Source organism: Nannospalax galili, unplaced genomic scaffold (assembly GCF_000622305.1).
Source record: "Nannospalax galili isolate Female #2095 unplaced genomic scaffold, S.galili_v1.0 scaffold151, whole genome shotgun sequence".
Classification (NCBI taxonomy): Eukaryota; Metazoa; Chordata; class Mammalia; order Rodentia; family Spalacidae; genus Nannospalax; species Nannospalax galili.
The window spans coordinates 2313622-2330930 of NW_008332087.1; the positions used below are offsets into that span (position 1 = coordinate 2313622).

At 38.6% G+C, this 17309-nt stretch overlaps 1 pseudogene; it reads left to right on the forward strand.

The window, feature by feature from the left end:
- The window catches only part of LOC103729204, a 100020-nt pseudogene that overhangs the window by 67729 nt on the left and 14982 nt on the right, over positions 1-17309 (forward strand).

Consider the following 17309-nt stretch of genomic DNA (forward strand, 5'->3'; position numbering starts at 1 on the left):
TATATACTGTATTCTACCATGTAGATGAACTGGAATTTCTTTAATTAGTCCTCATAGCAGATAACTTAATTGATGAGTAATATTAAGGAATAATTAAGACTTTAAGGTCTACACAGACTCCTCAAATTTATGTTTTCCTTGGAAATCTTTTTTTCAATTACGTGAGAAACAGCCTCTTTTCCTTCAATTCTTTGTTGTCTATTTTCCCTGAATCTTCAGCAAATCCACGTGCTTTCTGCCTGTTAATATTGGTTAAAACAATCCAAATACCTTCCAAAGGTGAGCTTTCCACAGACAAATCAACTGAAATACCATGGTTGTTTAGCTAAGGAATGCTTGTTTTCCTGGCTTATGTTTCCTGAGGTGTCTATTTTTGATTGGTACAAAAGTCTTGCGTTTGTTCTAGTTTACAGCCTGCAGTCTATTTTCTGTAGTCTGGACACAATTCTGTGACACACAGCAGAGATGAATCCTCACCAGCGTGGGAACCTTGGTATTTGTCAAACAATGAGCAGCGAGAGGTGATGGCGTGGACCCCCAGCAGGAGCTGACAAGTGCTGAGGGCTGGCTGTCAGTGGGCCCCAGGACTTTAGAACGCCAAGCATTTGCCTGCTTTGTGTCTGTGTGGATACAGTGAGAGGCTCCAACCTGACATTTTCTAAAGCAGTACGACCTTTACCCAGAGGGAAACAAGACTGCATCTCCATTCCTTTTTCCCTCAATGCATGGTAGGTCCAGCGTCCTTTGCTCGTTGTAGTCTGTACTGGCACAACTCGGAGAAGAGCATCCTCCATATGCTGGCAGATGGCTGACACACCTGCTTTCCTGAATCTCAGTTCAAGAACAATCGAATACAGAGTTTCCCTTGATCAAGATCTCTGTATAAGATTCTGTACCTTTCCTAGAGAACACACACACAGAAAACTATGATCATAAAGTAGTTTAATTTAAAGGTTTTTATATTGACTGATTATATCCTTAGACCCTTTGAGAGTTTTTCTTATTTTTTAATGGCAAGTTATATAGGATGATCCATGAAAACAACCTGAAAGTGAGAGGATTTTTGAACAGATGATGTGGGGAGAACCCATGTGGGTGTGAATCAAGCAGGACTGGGTAAGGGAGGAAGCCTAAAAAATTGGGACTTCCCCTGATACCATTAGAGAGAGAACTGGAACATGAAGTTGCTCTCCTTGAGTCAAGGTTTTTTTGTACTTTCAAATCATCCTCTGACCCCAAGGAAATGAGGAATCCCCTATGCTTGTTCTCCACATTTCTAGGGGAGCCCTTCAGGGAACAATTATCAGGAGAAAAGGGTGGGTGCACACACTGAAAGTGCTTGAGCTGGATCAACCAAATCGCCATGGGGTCTGGCTAGGGACCCACAACACTACTAGGATCCATAAGGCAAAGCTAAGTACTTCCTGCTGTGACCTGCACATATATGTACACATGTATGGTGCAGTAGTAATGATGAAAGTATTCCCAAATAATACCTATTTTTATTTACCTATATTTCAATTTCAATCATTCTTATTTTGTTTCAGTCTATTCTGATTCATAAAAATAGTAGTCACAGCCTACTCTGTAAGGGAATAATTTGCAGTTTAAAATATATTGATTTATACCTAAATATTATCTAGAAGTTAAGCATACTTAGGTGAGTGGATTATATTTTTAACCCTAAGGATGATTTCAGTGGCACCTCCAATGTTACATTACTGGAGTGATCTTATCATTGATAGGTCAAACTGAAATCATTTTTTTGCAGCTACCTCATGGCAGAAGGCAGATCCTTCCTCATTAGGGCTGCTGGAGAAACCAGAATGCACATCTGTGCTGCAAGGCTAGGGATATTTGTCAGTAAACATCTTTGGAGCAGTTCCTGTGGGTCTGAAGTATAAGATGTTGATATAAATCAGAATCTTTGCCCATAGAAATAAACATGAATCAGTTTATAATCACCTAGAGATAAAGTGGAGCTTGAATAGGTGTGACAACAGATAGACTTCTTTTTTATTAGTGAGTATCCATTTGTACAAAGCTATGGGATTAACAACGGCATTTCATTTAGGTATGTCATGTACTTTGATATTTCTCCTTCTCAGTCTCTCCTCTTCTCCCTTCCCCCTACTGCTGTGTGTGTGTGTGTGTGTGTGTATGTGTGTGTGTTTAGAGTCCACATATAAAAGACAGTACTTATCTTTCTGAGTCTTGATTATTTTGATGTATATGGTACTCTCTAGTTTCACCCATTTTCCATCAAATGACATACTTTAATCCTTTTTTATGACTGAATAGAATTCCATTATATGTACTTGCCACATTTCTCTATCCATCCATCTGTTGCTAGATATCTAGACTGATTGCATATCTTGAATGTTGTGAATATTGCTATGAATAAACAGAATGTTCAAGAATTTCCACAGTATGCTGACTTCGGTTCCCATGGGTATATTGCCAGGTGTCGTTAATCCTGATCATAAGGTAGTTCTCTTTATACTTTTCTGAGGGGCTTCCTTACTGATTTCAATAGTGGATGTACTATTTTACATTGCCACCAAAAGTGCATATGGTTTCCTTTTCCCCACATTTTCATAAGCATTTGTTGTTTCTTTTTTAATGAAATCCATTCTAATGAGTGAACGGAATCTTAATTTAGTTTTGATTTGCATTTCCCTGAATACTAAGGATGGTTAATATTGTTTTCATGTATTTACTGGACATTTTTACTTTGTTTTGTGAGAAGTGTGTGTTGATTCCATTTGTCCATTTATTGACTGGATTTAGAGTTTTATTATGACTTTTTTAGTTATTTATATATTCTAACTATTAATCCCCTCTCAGATACATGTTTTACCATTCTGCATACTATATTTTCACGCTATTGATTGTTTTCTTTGCTGTACAAAAGCTTTTATTTTTCTATTTCTTTTTTTAACTGAATTTTTGTGAATTTCATGCAATATATTTTTACCATATTTGTACGCTTATCCTGTCTGTACCTCTCATATAAAAACCCCCACCCCACCAGCCAGATGTCATGTACTCTGTCAAATACATTAGAAATAAAATCCAAGATCTAAGGACCTCATCAATACCATACAAAAACCATGTAGACAAACCCAAAATAACTTGGCAAGGCAGATTTTATTTTTACAAGAATCCCTTGCATGAGCAAGATCCAGCAAATACATACCAGACCTAGAAGCTTTGGGTGGGGCGTGGATTTTATTCCTAATGCAAGAGAACTGTGTCTTTTCCCCTTTGGCTAGTTTAAAAGAATTGGCGGGAAGGGGGAAGAGCTCCACTACAGGCTATCAGGCTCAGGAATGTATCAGGTCATTTCCTCAAAAAAAAAAAAAGGTTTGCTAGATAAAGGAAAAGAATGAACCTGAATGAGAAGAACAGTAGGGAACAGGTGTTAATAAGGGAGATATGGATAAAAATTGGCTTAGTTTAAGGGAGGGGGAAGGGAAGGGTATACAAGGAAACTAGGGGGTAAAGGGAAAAAAGGAGCTCAAGAGAGGTGGGACCATAGAAGAAGGGTATTATTAAGGACAAAATGGGGAAAATGGGGGCACCTTAAATGGGGAAACCATGGTAGAAGGGTTAGACAATGCGAGAGATAAATAATGCCTAGATAGTTTTAAAAAACCAGAGTGAACCATATTAGTCCAACAACCTACTGACAAATTATACATACAACTAAATCAAGGAATATAATATATGTCTAGGCAAGGTTTATCTGAGAACGTTTGGTCATCACCCAAGCTTTATCTACATGGCATCTACATGGCTGGAGAAGTACAAGCTTGAGTCCGCCCTAATCTTTACAGTCCATCTGGACTTTTCGTTCCTAGTTCTAGGCTATCCTCAAACAGGGTCCTGGGTCCTTCCCAGTCTCCATTGTGTGCAATGGAGATGGGTGCACCTCCTTTCAGTGTTTTGCTCTGTTAATTCTCAAGCATACCCTCATTCATTCATTCATTCATTCATATCATTTTGGGTGGTGTACCAAATTGAGGTTGGCAAGGAAACAAGATCAGGTGCGAAGGTCACAAGACACAAGAGCACATGGTTTTGCTGGGTTAATTAAAAGGCATTAGTTCAGGTTATGTCCTTTTACAAAGAGCATTCCCACAGATTGGAAGCTGTACCTTGTCATTTGGTTTTCCATAGGTTTTAAAAAATATTTTTTTATTTTATGTTATGCGTATGAGTGTATTGCCTGCATGTATGTAAGTACACCCTTGTGCAGGCCCAGGAAGGTCAAAAGAGGATGTCAAATTCCCTTGGAACTGGAGTCAAAGATGGTTGTTAGTTGCCATGTGGGTGCTGGGAATATAACGACGTCTTCTGCAAGAGCAACCAGTGCTCTAAACCATGGAGTCATCTCACTAGGCCCATTTTCCATATGTTTTCAATGTTTTCTCTTTTGATTTTTTTGAGTCAGTGTCTCCCTGTAGCTTCAGATGGTCTGGAACTCACTATATAGACCAAGTTGACCTGGAACTCACAGAGATTCTCATGCCTCTGCCTCCTGAGTGCTGGGATTAAAGGCTTGGGCCACCACTCCTGGCTTTAATTGTACTTTTAATTATTTAAATCACTAGGGATGTTCTAGAAGCTGGGAATATAGCAGATGGATGAAACACCTGTTCATATGGAACTTTAATCCTAACCTAGAGTATGTAAATAGGAGTGGGCAATGGATGATAAACTAGAAAATAAATATGTGGTGTAAATTCTTCATGGCAACTGAATGAAGAAATAAAACCATATTCATTGAAGAGACTATTATTTCCTTATACTGTAACCTTGGCACTCATTGACGCTTATTACACACACACACACACACACACACACACACACACACACACCAAAGTTCCTTTCTGGACTCTGTTCTGTTTTATTGGTCTCTATATGAGGTTTATAGTGGTTTGATTATGGTAACATTTTTTGGTCTTTTTGAGACAGGCTCTCTCAGTAGCCCCAAATGGCCTGGAACTCACTATGTTGATCAGGCTGGCCTTAAACTCACAGAGATCCACCTGCCTCTGCCTTCAGAGTGCTGGAATTAAAGGTGTGTACCACCATTCCTAGTTTGATTGTGATAATTTTGTATTATGCTTTCAAATAAGAAATTGTGAAGTCTCTCTTTGCTTTTCTTTCTCAAGATTGTTTTGCCTGTTTATGGTCCTTTTGAGATTCTTGTGAATTTCAGGATGACTTTTTTTCTATTTTAGAAAAAACAAAAGCCATTGAGATTGTGGTAGGCACTGCATTTACTTTGAAGGTAATACGAATGTTTGATAATATCAAGTTTCCAATTTTTCCTTCCACTCCATAAATATGAGTTGTCTTTACAGTTATTTGTATGGTTTTCAGTATTTTAATTTTTCATCTCTTTAGGTGGATTTATTAATATTTTATTCTCTTTGATGCAGTTGTAAATGGAATTGTTTCATTTCTTATAGTTGTGCATCGTTAGTGTATGGTGAATTTGTATCCTACAATTTTATTCTGCTTCTTAGTTCTACCACTGTGTGAACAGAGGTAAATTTACATTTTACTTTGTCTAATTTGAATGCCTTGTATTTCGTTTGCTAGCTACCCTGGCTAGGACTTTTAGTACTGTGTATACTAGACAGTTCAGATGGAAATACTGGTCTCATTTTTCTTAAAGGAAATGTTTCAGTCCATCACTGTTCACATTTATTACATTAGGATCCATTCCTTATATCCTTAGCTTGTTGAGCATTATTATGAAAGAGTATTGATTTTTTCAGGTATTTCTGTTTTAGTTATGATTGTCACATGGCTCTTTGTTACATTAGTGTGGTGTGCTACATTGGTTGATTTTGTGTGCAGAAGCATCATAGCATTCCAAAAATAAATCCTACTTAATCCTACTCTATATGACCTACTTAATATGTTATTGTTTGATGTTCATTGAGAATTTTTGTATCAATACTACACAAGTATTAGTCTAAAGTTTTCTCTCCTAAAGTTTTCCCTCCTTTCTCTCCCTTTATTTTGATAATGGGATAATATTGCTTGCATAAATTTTTTTTGGAAATGTTACTTTCTCCTCTATATGGGGGAAGAATTTGATGGGAATTCACGTTAATTTTTCTCTTAAATGTTTGCTAAAATTCTCTAGTGAAGCCACCTGACCTTGAGCTTATTTTTGCGTGGCAGTTTTGGGTTAGCATTTCAATTCTTTTACTAGTTATAGGTCTGCTCAAATTATTCTCATATATCCATAATTCATGCTTGGTATGTTGTATGTATCTATGGATTTCTACATTTGTCCCAGCTTTGTGCTGTGGCATCCATCATGACAGCTGCTCTCATTTCTGGGTTTTGTTATTTTATTCTTTTTTAATATTTTATTTTTTATTTTATGTGTATGGGTATATTGCCTGCACGTATGTGAGCGCACCTGTGTCATGCAATGTTGCAGAGGTCAGAAAAGGGCTTCAGATTCCCCTGGAACTGGAGTTAAGGATGGTTCATAGCCGCCATGTGGGTGCTGGGACTCGAACCCGGGTCCTTGCAAGAGCAGTCAGTGCTCTTAACTGCTGAGCCATCTCTCCAGCCACTTGTTATTTTATTCTTTTCTGTATTATTTTTAGCTGGCTTATTTAGGGGTTTGTTAATTTTGTTGATCTTTTCATAAGACCAACTCATAATCCAGTGGGCCTCCAGCCACCTTTCCTTTGCTTTATTTCTACTCTGAGACTTCATTTTATTCTAGGCTCTTGAATTATAAAGTTAATTGTTGGCTTAAGATCACACCTTCTAGAATGTAGGTTCTTCCTGGTATAAAATCTCTAAGTCCTACTTTTGTTGTATTACAGAAGTTTCAACACATTTATATTTTCACCTTCATTTGTCTCAAGGTGTTTCTAGTTTCTGTTGTGGTTTCTTTTCTGACCCTTTGATTTTCAAGAGTGAACAATTTAATTTCCAAATGTTTGTGAATTTCATGGTTTCCTTTTTTTCTGTTGATTTGTAGTTTCATGTTCTTTCTGTCAGGAAGCACATGCAGTGCGGATTCAGTCTTCCTGGATTTTGTAAGGCTTCTCTTGTGGTTGCACGTGCTACATATCCTGGGAATGTAGCATGTGTTGAGGAAATTTGATACTCTGCTGTTGTTGACTAGAGTGTTCTGGAGAATAGTTTTAGGCTCAATTGTCCGTACTGCTTAGTCCTTGGGTTCTTACTGATTTGTTATTTTATTCATAATAAAAATGATATATTTAACTCTATAAATACACACATTACTGTCTCTCCTATAATCCTGACAGTGTTTTGTGTTTTGGATGTCTTGTTGGAACATAAAACAGTGGAATTTTTCTGATGAACTGACACATTTGTTATTGTGTAATGCACATCATTGTTTGTTGTGAATTTCTGAGTTAAAGTCTATTTTGTCTGAAATAAATATGGTCATTCTTTGTCTCTTTTAATTTTCACTTGTATGGAAAATTTCCCCAAGTTTGAGTTTTGACTTTTACCGTGTGTGTGTGTGTCGGGGGGAAGGTTCACTGAAGCAGGGCGTCCTTGTAACCCCAACTGGCCTGGAACTCAATATACAGTCCAATTGGCCTCAGTCTCACAGAAATCTACCTGATTCTGCCTTTCAAAGGCTGGAATTGAAGGTGTGTGTCACCAAGTCCAGCCTGCATATATGTGTGTGTGTGTGTGTGTGTGTGTGTGTGTGTGTATAAAATGACTTCATAAGTAGTATATAATTTGTTCACATTTTTTAACTGTTGCTTCCACTATAAGCTTTATTTGGAACTTCAAAATTTAGTCCATTTACACATAAAACATTATTAAAAGGAAATTACTTATTGTTACCATTTTATTTTCTTAGGCATTACAGTTATTTTTTGTTCTTGTTTAGTTTCTTTGTTGTTGTTATTTTTTAAATATTATTTTTATTTTATGTATATGAGCGTATTGCCTGCATCTGTGCAGATGCATCCATCGTGCAATGCTCGCAGAAGTCAGAAGATGGTGTCAGATACCCCCGGAACTGGACTTACAGTTGTTAGCTGCCATGTGGGTGCTGGGACTCAAACTTAAGTCTTCTTCAAGAGCAGCTATTGCTCTTAACCACTGAGCCATTCTCTCTAGCCCTCAAAGTTGTTGTTATTTTAAATTTCTCTCTGATGTTCTTGATTTCTTCCTAATTTTTGTGTATTGTCTATGTATCTTTTAAAAATATTTTTATTGAGCTTTTGTAATTTCATACAACAGTTCTTAATCAAATTTAGACCCCTTCTCCCATCCATTCCTTCTCTCATCCCCTCAGGGGACCTCATGTATTCTGCCATACACGTTAAGTTCTATTCATTCAGGTGTTTGTACCCAATGTCCTTCAGTGTAAATGCATCCACTGGTGTCCAGTAAGCCCATCTTGTGATCATATGTAAGTCATACTCTCCCTCACCCAGCAGCAATCAGTTTTCAATATTTCTCAGTCTAGTGCTGGCCTGACACCTATTTCTCTCTTCCTCTTTGGGCCCTTGTTTAATTGAGTTGACATGGGTCCTGTGCTCAATGCCACCATTGCCACAAGTTCACATGTGCAAACTTCTAGTGGCCTGAAAGCTTGTTTCCCTGTGTTCATGAACAAGCCCTGGCTCTTACAATTTTTTCCAACCCCTCTTCCAAGATGGCCCCTGAGCTGTGGGAGGATGAGGTTCCATACAGAAGTCCTATACTACACTCTATAGTCTCTTGTTCTTTAACACTGGGTCGGTTGTGGTCTTCTGTGTGTACCGCACTCTGTTCTATAAGGAAGCTTTACTGGTGAGAGCTGAGGCATTCATCAGTTTTCTCTCTACACCTTGTGCTGCTATGTTCCATGGGCCTTAGTTATGGAGGTTCAACTGTAAATGTGTGACCTAGTACTGGGTACCTCTTGAAGTATGGTCTCTGTGTCTGACCAGGTAATTCTGCAGTAGCCTCCATTTGTTGTAAAAAGAAGCTTCTTTGGTGAGTGGTGTATGGTACGCTTGTCTGCAAATATAAAGATTGATATTTAGCATATAGTAAGAAGTTTCATTTGTCTAGAGATATGAAAGAGATAAGATTTTCTCTAGAATCTATGTCCTCTCCTGCCATGTATATTTGGCCAAGTTTACAGATCCACCCACGATACTCTCCCATTGAGAATACTCTAAGTTCGATTTGATAGCTGTTGATTGCCCACCAGATAACATTGCCACTACTACACCAATAGAGGTAGTATGCTGTGCTGGTCATTATGGTAATTGGCGTAGGACTGGGTTGGACCATTGATTGTTTTTCTCCCTTGGCAGTTTGCATATTATTATCTAGCATTATGGTAGCCACACTTCAGTTAGAAGGCTTCCAGGTCAGTTCCTGCTCCACTGTTTCAAGTCCTATAACCTAAGTATGTCCTGTCTTTAACAGTAGGGTCTTATCTACTAGTTCTGTGCGATAACCAAGAAGTTTTGCAATACCCTGTGTTATTTTGGGAGTCTCCTAGACCATCTTCAACAGCCACTCAAAGGGAGGTCTCTTCCATCTAGCACTGTTTGTTCCTTTCCAAGCAGCTCCCAGGTATACATATGCATTAATGTTCAAACACTGTATGTTCATTTCTCATGGGGTTTGAAGGGCATCACTTTTCCCTCTAGGTTTCCTAGCCCCCAAGATTCATTCATCTCTACTCTCTTTACTCCTATCAGGCCTCCCTCCTCTCACTCTAGTCACAGAGTCCCCATTATCCCCATCCTCCCCCCAATATCACCCGACTCCCACCGTCCTCCCTCTCCTGATTTCCTTCCTTCCCTGACATCATGGTCTCTTGCATGTCCCTCCCTTCTCTCCTCCCTGCCTAATACCACCCCCCATAACATCTGTTCCCTACTATCCCCTTTCAGGTTCTTCCTTTTCCTGTACCTTTATGTGTGCTTTCCCGTTTCCTGGTTCCTGGTGTTACATCAGAATTTATATACTCACATAGAAGGGATTGGTGCTGCAATCTAAGAATGAGGGAGAACATACATTGCTTGCTTTTCTATGTATCTTTTGTTTGTGGTTCACCTAGGAATTGCATAAGATGTTCATCAAGAGATGAATGGATAAAGAAATTGTGTTACATATACACAATGGAATATTACTCAGCCATAAAGAAAAATGAAATTATAAATTTGCAATTAAATTTGGTGGAAGTGGAAAATTACAGTGCGATAACTCAGACCCAGAAATTCAAATGCCACATGTCCTTCTCATATGTAGATCTTAGCTTTAAATCTTCTTTTTTTAGATGTATAACTTGGAACAAAAGTGGAAGCCAGACAACTAGAAAGGAGCCCTGGGGGAGGGAGGCATGTTAAGCAAGAGGGGATGGAGGATTGTAAATAAAACACCTTCTGGACATGACACAGCTTTTGCACACATCAAGGCACAGCAGAGATGGTTACCTGCACAAGATCATGCCAATCAAAGTTCCAGCATGGATGAGAGAAGGGAGCCCTCAAATCCATTCTCGGCAGGGGAGTTATTGATAGTTGATTGATGAGGGAGGGAAAGTCACTCTTCTTTTGAATCTGACCACAGCTAGGTTGCCCGTTCTCCAGTGGATGGCTGCACACTCATGTGCATGCCTATGGGCAGTACTAATTGGACTCAGAGTGCTATTAATAACAAAATAAAAGGAGACATGAGTTTGGAGGGTTGGGGATAGAGGGAGGGATTTGGGGAGGTTGGAGGGAGATAGTGGTGCATGCGTGTGATCAAATACACTGTACAAATTTATGAAATTTTATTTTTTAAAAACATTTTATTATTTTTATGTGTATGTTTGTATTGCCTGCATGTAGGTAAGTGCACCCACGTTGTGCAATGCCCACGGAGGACAGAAGAGGCTGTCAGATCCCCTGGAACTGGAGTTACGGACAGTTGTTAGCTGCCATGTGGGTGCTGTGATTTCAACCCCGGTCTTCTGCAAAAACATTCTGTGTTCTTAACCACTGATCCATATCTCCAGCCCCTGAAAATTTCTATGAATACATAAAAATAGTATTTAAAACGTGTGCTCATACATAAATGTAATATTTAAAAGTAAGAAGACGGGAGTTGAGAGGGGGATGTGCTGGGGGGAATCCCAAGAAAGCTGGAGGATGAAACTCACCTTAAGTCATTGTGCACATGTTTGAAATTCTCAAAGGATAAGTGAAAGCTTCCTAGAGCTTTAACTGTGACTTTAAGCTGTGATTTCAGTACCATGCAAAGCCTCTACTCATTTACATTTTTTCTTACTTTGTTATTGGTGTAACAAATTATGTTTTTATGTTTATATTAATTAGCATAATTTTATGATTGTATTTCTTTTTATGCTTTTGTCTTTTAAATTCTGTCAGTATTGAAAGTGATTTGCATACTCAGTATTATAATTTTATAATATTCCAAACTTGTTTAGATATTTAGCATTATTAGAGAGCTTTATACTTTCACATACTTTCATGTGACTCACTAGCAGTTTTGTGTTTCAACCTGAAGATTCTAGTTTTCAGAAGGTTAGTAAAGGTGACCTCCTTCAGCTTCCATTTAAGAACATTCTTGAAAATCTCTCTTTTTTAAATTTGTGTGATTATGTCTGTGGAGTACTTGTGTGTATGTGGCATGCTCACATGTATGTGTGATGTGGACATGTAAAGGGCAGAGATTAATGTCTGGTATCCTCCTTAATCACTGTTTACCTTGGTTTTTTGAGACAGGGTCTCTCAGTGATTTGAATAATTTAGCTGCCCAGAGAGCCCCTGGGATTTTTCTCTCTGCCTCACAGCATTGAGATTACAAGCACGTGCTGCGTGCCCAGCTTTTAAAGTGGGTTTTGGGATCCAAAGTCGGAGCTTCATGCTTGTGCTGCAGGCACATGACCAATTCAACCACCTCTCCAGCTCCTTGCTGTATTGTTCTTGCTGTTTTTTTGTTTTGTTTTGTTTTGTTGTCAGGATTTTGAGTACCTTGTGACCTGTGCTGCTTCTACTTACTACATAATCCGCTGGTAATGTTCTTCACCCTGCATGTGATAGTGTACTTTCCATCACTGTTTTTAATGTTTCTTTCTTTTTTTCGCTTCTAAATATTCCATCATCATGAACCTTTGTGTTAGCCTGTTTGGGTCAACCTATTTCATACTTAATTTCTTATAGCTTGTTGAGCTTATTGTGCTTCCATTTTTTTTTCTCAAATGTGGATGGTTTGTCTTCAAATGTGATCATCAAATAAGTTCTCCTCTCTCTTTTTCTCTCCTCTCCTCTCTCTTTTTCTCTCCTCTTTCTGTAACCCCCCCCACCCGCCAACCACAGTCCGCACTTGGCAGTACAACGTTGCCCGTGAGCGATCACTGGCTCTTCCTTCTTTTGCATCAGATCGCTGACCATTTCTCTCTGTCGATTCTCTCAGGGCAGTTCATATATTCTCCAAATCCAGAATTTATGTTAGGCTGTTCCTTTATAACTTCTAACTCTCTGTTAGTATTCTCCTCTTGTTCACACAGTTTACTGATAAATCGTTTAGATCTCCACCCTTTTTTAGTATTCCTTAAAGGCAGTTATTTTGATTTGTAAAGTAAATTGACAGACACTTGTTTCTTTATGTTCAGATTTGGGACATTCAGTTTGTTCTGGCTTTGGCCATGTTTCCCTTTTTCTTCAAGTCTTTATTGTTTTATGGTGGTTATTTAGCATTTGAGAAATAAACTCTTTCACATCTTTATGGACTTTCTTTATACAGGGGAAGAATTTCTCCAGTCTTTCCAGTTAGAGATTCTTAGGAACTCTCACGTCTTTAAAGAGGTGTGTCTTCTCAGGGTCTGGGCACAATTTCTCACAGCAGTTGGCAGCAGCTTTTTTCAGGAGCTCGTCATCTCTTACCACCCCCTGCTGTCAGACTGTGGTAATGCAGGTTTTCTGGCGCCTCAACAGGTTGGTGAGCCCCCTTGTTCACACCAGCCTCTGGGTGTGAAGCCCCAGCCCCGGGTTGCACCAGTATTCTTAGTCAAGACAGGCAGAAAGCAGTTCATCAGGCAGCTCCCCACAGACTGAACATCAGCCATGCATTCCACTCTTCCTTTTTCTTCTTCAAGAGACGCCATCAATCTAATATTCCTTCCTGATCATGCTGAACAATTCCAGCCTCCATTTACAGCAAGCGTGTGTCTTTTGGCCTGCAGTGAGCCAGTCTCCAGGCATCTGAAGCAAGCAGGCTCCTATCTAATGCTCTAAATCAGGTGAGACTGACCCAGTCTTGTACTTGGTCCTCCCCAAAGCTAGAATGTTGAACTTTGACCAATCTTCCTTCCGTAATGGAGAAGCCCTGAGCTGATTTTATTCCCCATTACTGTTTGGTGGAGAAAATATCATGAATGAAATTATTATTTTTTTCACCATCTTCAATGGGCCTTTCCTTAGTTTTGAACATGCCTGGGGTACTGAAACTTTTAAAGTAGTTTTTAGAGTTCTCATAAGGACTTTTAGAATATTTATTGTTATGTTAGTGTCTTTGTGGGGAATGAGATCTAGTGTTTTCTGTTCTGTTGTGCTATAAAAACAGCGTTTAACAAAAGAACAGTGTTGCTAATGGGGAGAAATAGAAACAATGGCTGGAGGCAGAAGGAGAAGGGAAAATTTTGAGAAAATGTAGGGACTGAGCCACATCCTGTGCTGTTGAGAATAAATCAATACAGAGTAATAGACAGATTGTGCTCGATACAGGAGCAGTGGTTTTTAAACTTCTGTGTTCATTAGGAACATATGGCAAGCCTGTGAAAACACAGATTGCTGAGCATAAGTCCTGAGCTTCTGATCAGTAGGTGTGGTGTCTGCATTTCTAACAGGTTCCCAGGTGATGCTGATGCAGCCTCTCTCTGGCTCCTGTTCTAGAAAAGGAAAGGATGCTCTCCTGAGGAGATTGGGGGTACAGAATATGGACTTTCTCCTGGGGTTTTGCTTTCTGTAGAGCACTGAGGGCTAAAGCAATCAACTTTTTAGGCAATCTCCCTGTCCTGCCTCAACTTCCAGAGTGATCAGATACCAGTCATGAGCCCTCTGCTGAACTCAGTCAACTGATTAGAATGCCGTTTCACAGAATACGTGTCAACCTTAGGCTTAGATAGAGAGTGCACACATGTCAAATGCTCTCTGTGGACCTGTAAATGTTCTCAGATTTCCTCCCACGTGAATATAGAAGGAGGTTGCTGGTGTGCTTTACTCCCGTACAGGTTGCTGTCGTAGTTGCCAAGCTCCTTTACGTGCTCACAATTCTCACCTCTCTTTTACAACTTTTTCAGGTGCCTGCGAGGTCCTAATTTTCTCCCCAGGCAGCAATTTAGAAATTTCTGTGACAGGTTGAGTGAGACTTGAGAGGAACTCTGAGGCCTCATCAGCTCCTCAGCAGAATTCCAGCACTAGCCATGCTTTCGTTTTGTCCACGCAATTCACGCAGTGGGGAAACCATGTCCCTGGTAAGCCCACTCAAGTGCTACAAGTTTGAAAACCATGGCAGTAGCCTGGGGGGGTGTTGACAGACTCTGAATATTGTCTACATGATCCACCATAGGAGAATTATGTTAGCTGAAAATAAACAAATAAATAAAAATAAATATAGCAAACCTGTGATGTGTAAAGAAAAATGTCAACATTTTCACACTTTAAAACTTATCTCATCAGGGGAAAGTTTGTGTTTTTTTTTGTTTTTTTTTTTTTGAAGAAAAATCAGCAACTTTTGGTTAAAAAAAATAATCTCTCTCTCACAAGCTGCATCTGCTGAAGCATCTGTCTGTTCTTGTCAAGTCTGCTTGAGCTGAAGTTCCCAGTGTGTTAAAGTCAGCTTCAAGCTCTTTCAGGGTCTGAGACTACTGAACACCCAGCTGCAGTGAACTGAAGTGGAAATGAAAGGAAATCCATTCTGAAGACTTTCTCTCTCCCTCTCCCTACACCTTTGATGTGAAGAAAGAAGCTCAGCTTCTAACGCGGTGATAATGGAATTTCTTTTCCAGTCAGACTTGTCATGTATAATCCAACTGTGTCTTAATCCTTCCCAGTTCCTCCAGACTCCCTGATACAGGTTAAGGGCCTAACTACAGAGCTTCACTGGGACCAAGCTTGGAGAGGGAAAGCAAAGGCAAATGTTTACCTCAAAATAAAGACAAACAAAGGGATGTGAAGGCTGGTGGAGAGTAAAAGGGTAAAGTTGTATTTTATAACACATAGCATTACTTCAGCTGGACTCTAGAAAATCTTCCTTTCTTGGTTTTGTTTAAAGAAACCATGTGTATGTAACATGATAATAATAAATAGTCTAAATTCTAATCAACTGTAAAACTATAAAAACTGCATTAAAATATAAAATATTTACATTATAAACTAATAATAGTTACATTATATCTTATATCAGTTGTAAAGTATGAGTAAGTACAATAATCTCAAATAAAGGAGCTAAAATATACTTAAAATCAAGCATGTTAAAATGAAAGTAGTCTTGAGCTCATTATCAGTAACATCTAATAATAAGTACTCCTGTTAATACTCCTGACATAATAAGATATGTTTTATTGAAAAATTTAAAGATTAATGGGGCTGGAGAAATGGCTATTAACCAAGAGCACTGGCTGCTCTTGCAGAAGACCTGGGATCGAATCCCAGCACTCCAATGGCTGTAACTCCAGTTCCAGGGGTATTTGATGTTCTCTTCTGAATTCCACAGGCATTGCATGACACAGGTGCACCTACCTACATGCAGGCATTACACTCATACACATAAAATAAAAATAATAAAAAAAATTTTAAAGAGAAATTTAAAGATTAAAGGATAACGTGAGATCATTTTTACCATTTCTTGCCTTTTTGTATATATAATTTTACTATTTATTTAAAACTTTGCATACAAATAAAATGGATATGCTTATTTATTTTAACATAAATAATTAAATGTTAACTGACCATTTGACACAAGACAGCATATCTTTAGAGTTAATCAAAATTCCTATTTTAGAATTGTTAATGCTAAAAATACATACCACTTTATATAAATATGTAGTATAAGACCGTAAAAGTATAGTTAGAGTAATTTTGGAACTTTTTGGGAATTCAATCCTAATTCCAAGCCAAAATTCATTGAATGATTTATTTTTATTTTATGTGTATAAGTGTTTTGCCAGCATGTAAGTGCATCCAATGTTCATGGAGGCCTGAAAAGGGTATCAGGTCCTCTGAAACTGGAGTTGTAGATGGATATTAGTCACCATGTGGGTGCTGGGAACTGAACCTGGACCCTCTGCAAGAGCATCCATGCTCTTAACCACTGAGCCATCTCTTCAGCCCCAGGTTTCTGAAAAAAAAAATCATTCAGGGGCTGGAGAGATGGGTCAGTGGTTAAGAGCACGGTCTGCTCTTGTAGAGAAGCTGGGTTTGCCTTCTTCTGACCTCTGCTGCATTGCGCAACACAGGTGCACTTACATGCACACAAGCAATACACGCACACACATAAAATAAAAATAGGAAATAAAATATTTAGAAACTGAAACAAGTCAGCAAATCAAACCGTAATTTTAAAAATCAAACATTCAGTTTCAATACTACCCCAAGGTATATTAATTTGATACGTGTTGAAAAATAATGGAAACTCTTAAAAGTCTTTGCTTTCTGTTATTAAATCATTGTGGACTGTCTTATTTCTACACAAAGTAGTTTGTTAAGAATGTTTTCCCATTTGGGAGCATTTGAATCACAAAGTATAAACTGAATTTGCATTTTACTAGTTACTGTATTTACTGGTGTTTAAAACACACTCAACAGTCTTATGAATTTAAAAACTGATGCTAGTTTAATCACCCCCCCTACACACACAAACAGCTTGATTAACATGCAATAATCCTGCCAGTGTAGTTTATTGGCATAAAATGTATGAAAATAAAGAACTACATATTTTCTGTGTATTAACCATGTTTTCACTATTTGAGCTCATTTCTATAGCTGTAACAGAATACCCAAGACTAGGTAATTTGCAAAGAAAAGAGGTATATATTGGTCCACAGTTCTAAAGTCTGGGAAGGTCAAAATTGGGCAACTGCATCTGGCTTCTGGAAGGAGTCTATATTAGCTTCAACTCAAGGCAGAAAGTAGGAGGAGATACATACAAGAGTGCCTATGCAGGAGAATACGGGGAAGTGCCAAGTTTAAAGCTATAGCAGTTCCCTTATGAGGGCAGAGCCCCCATGACCTAATTACCTCTTAAAAGACCACCACTCTCAACTG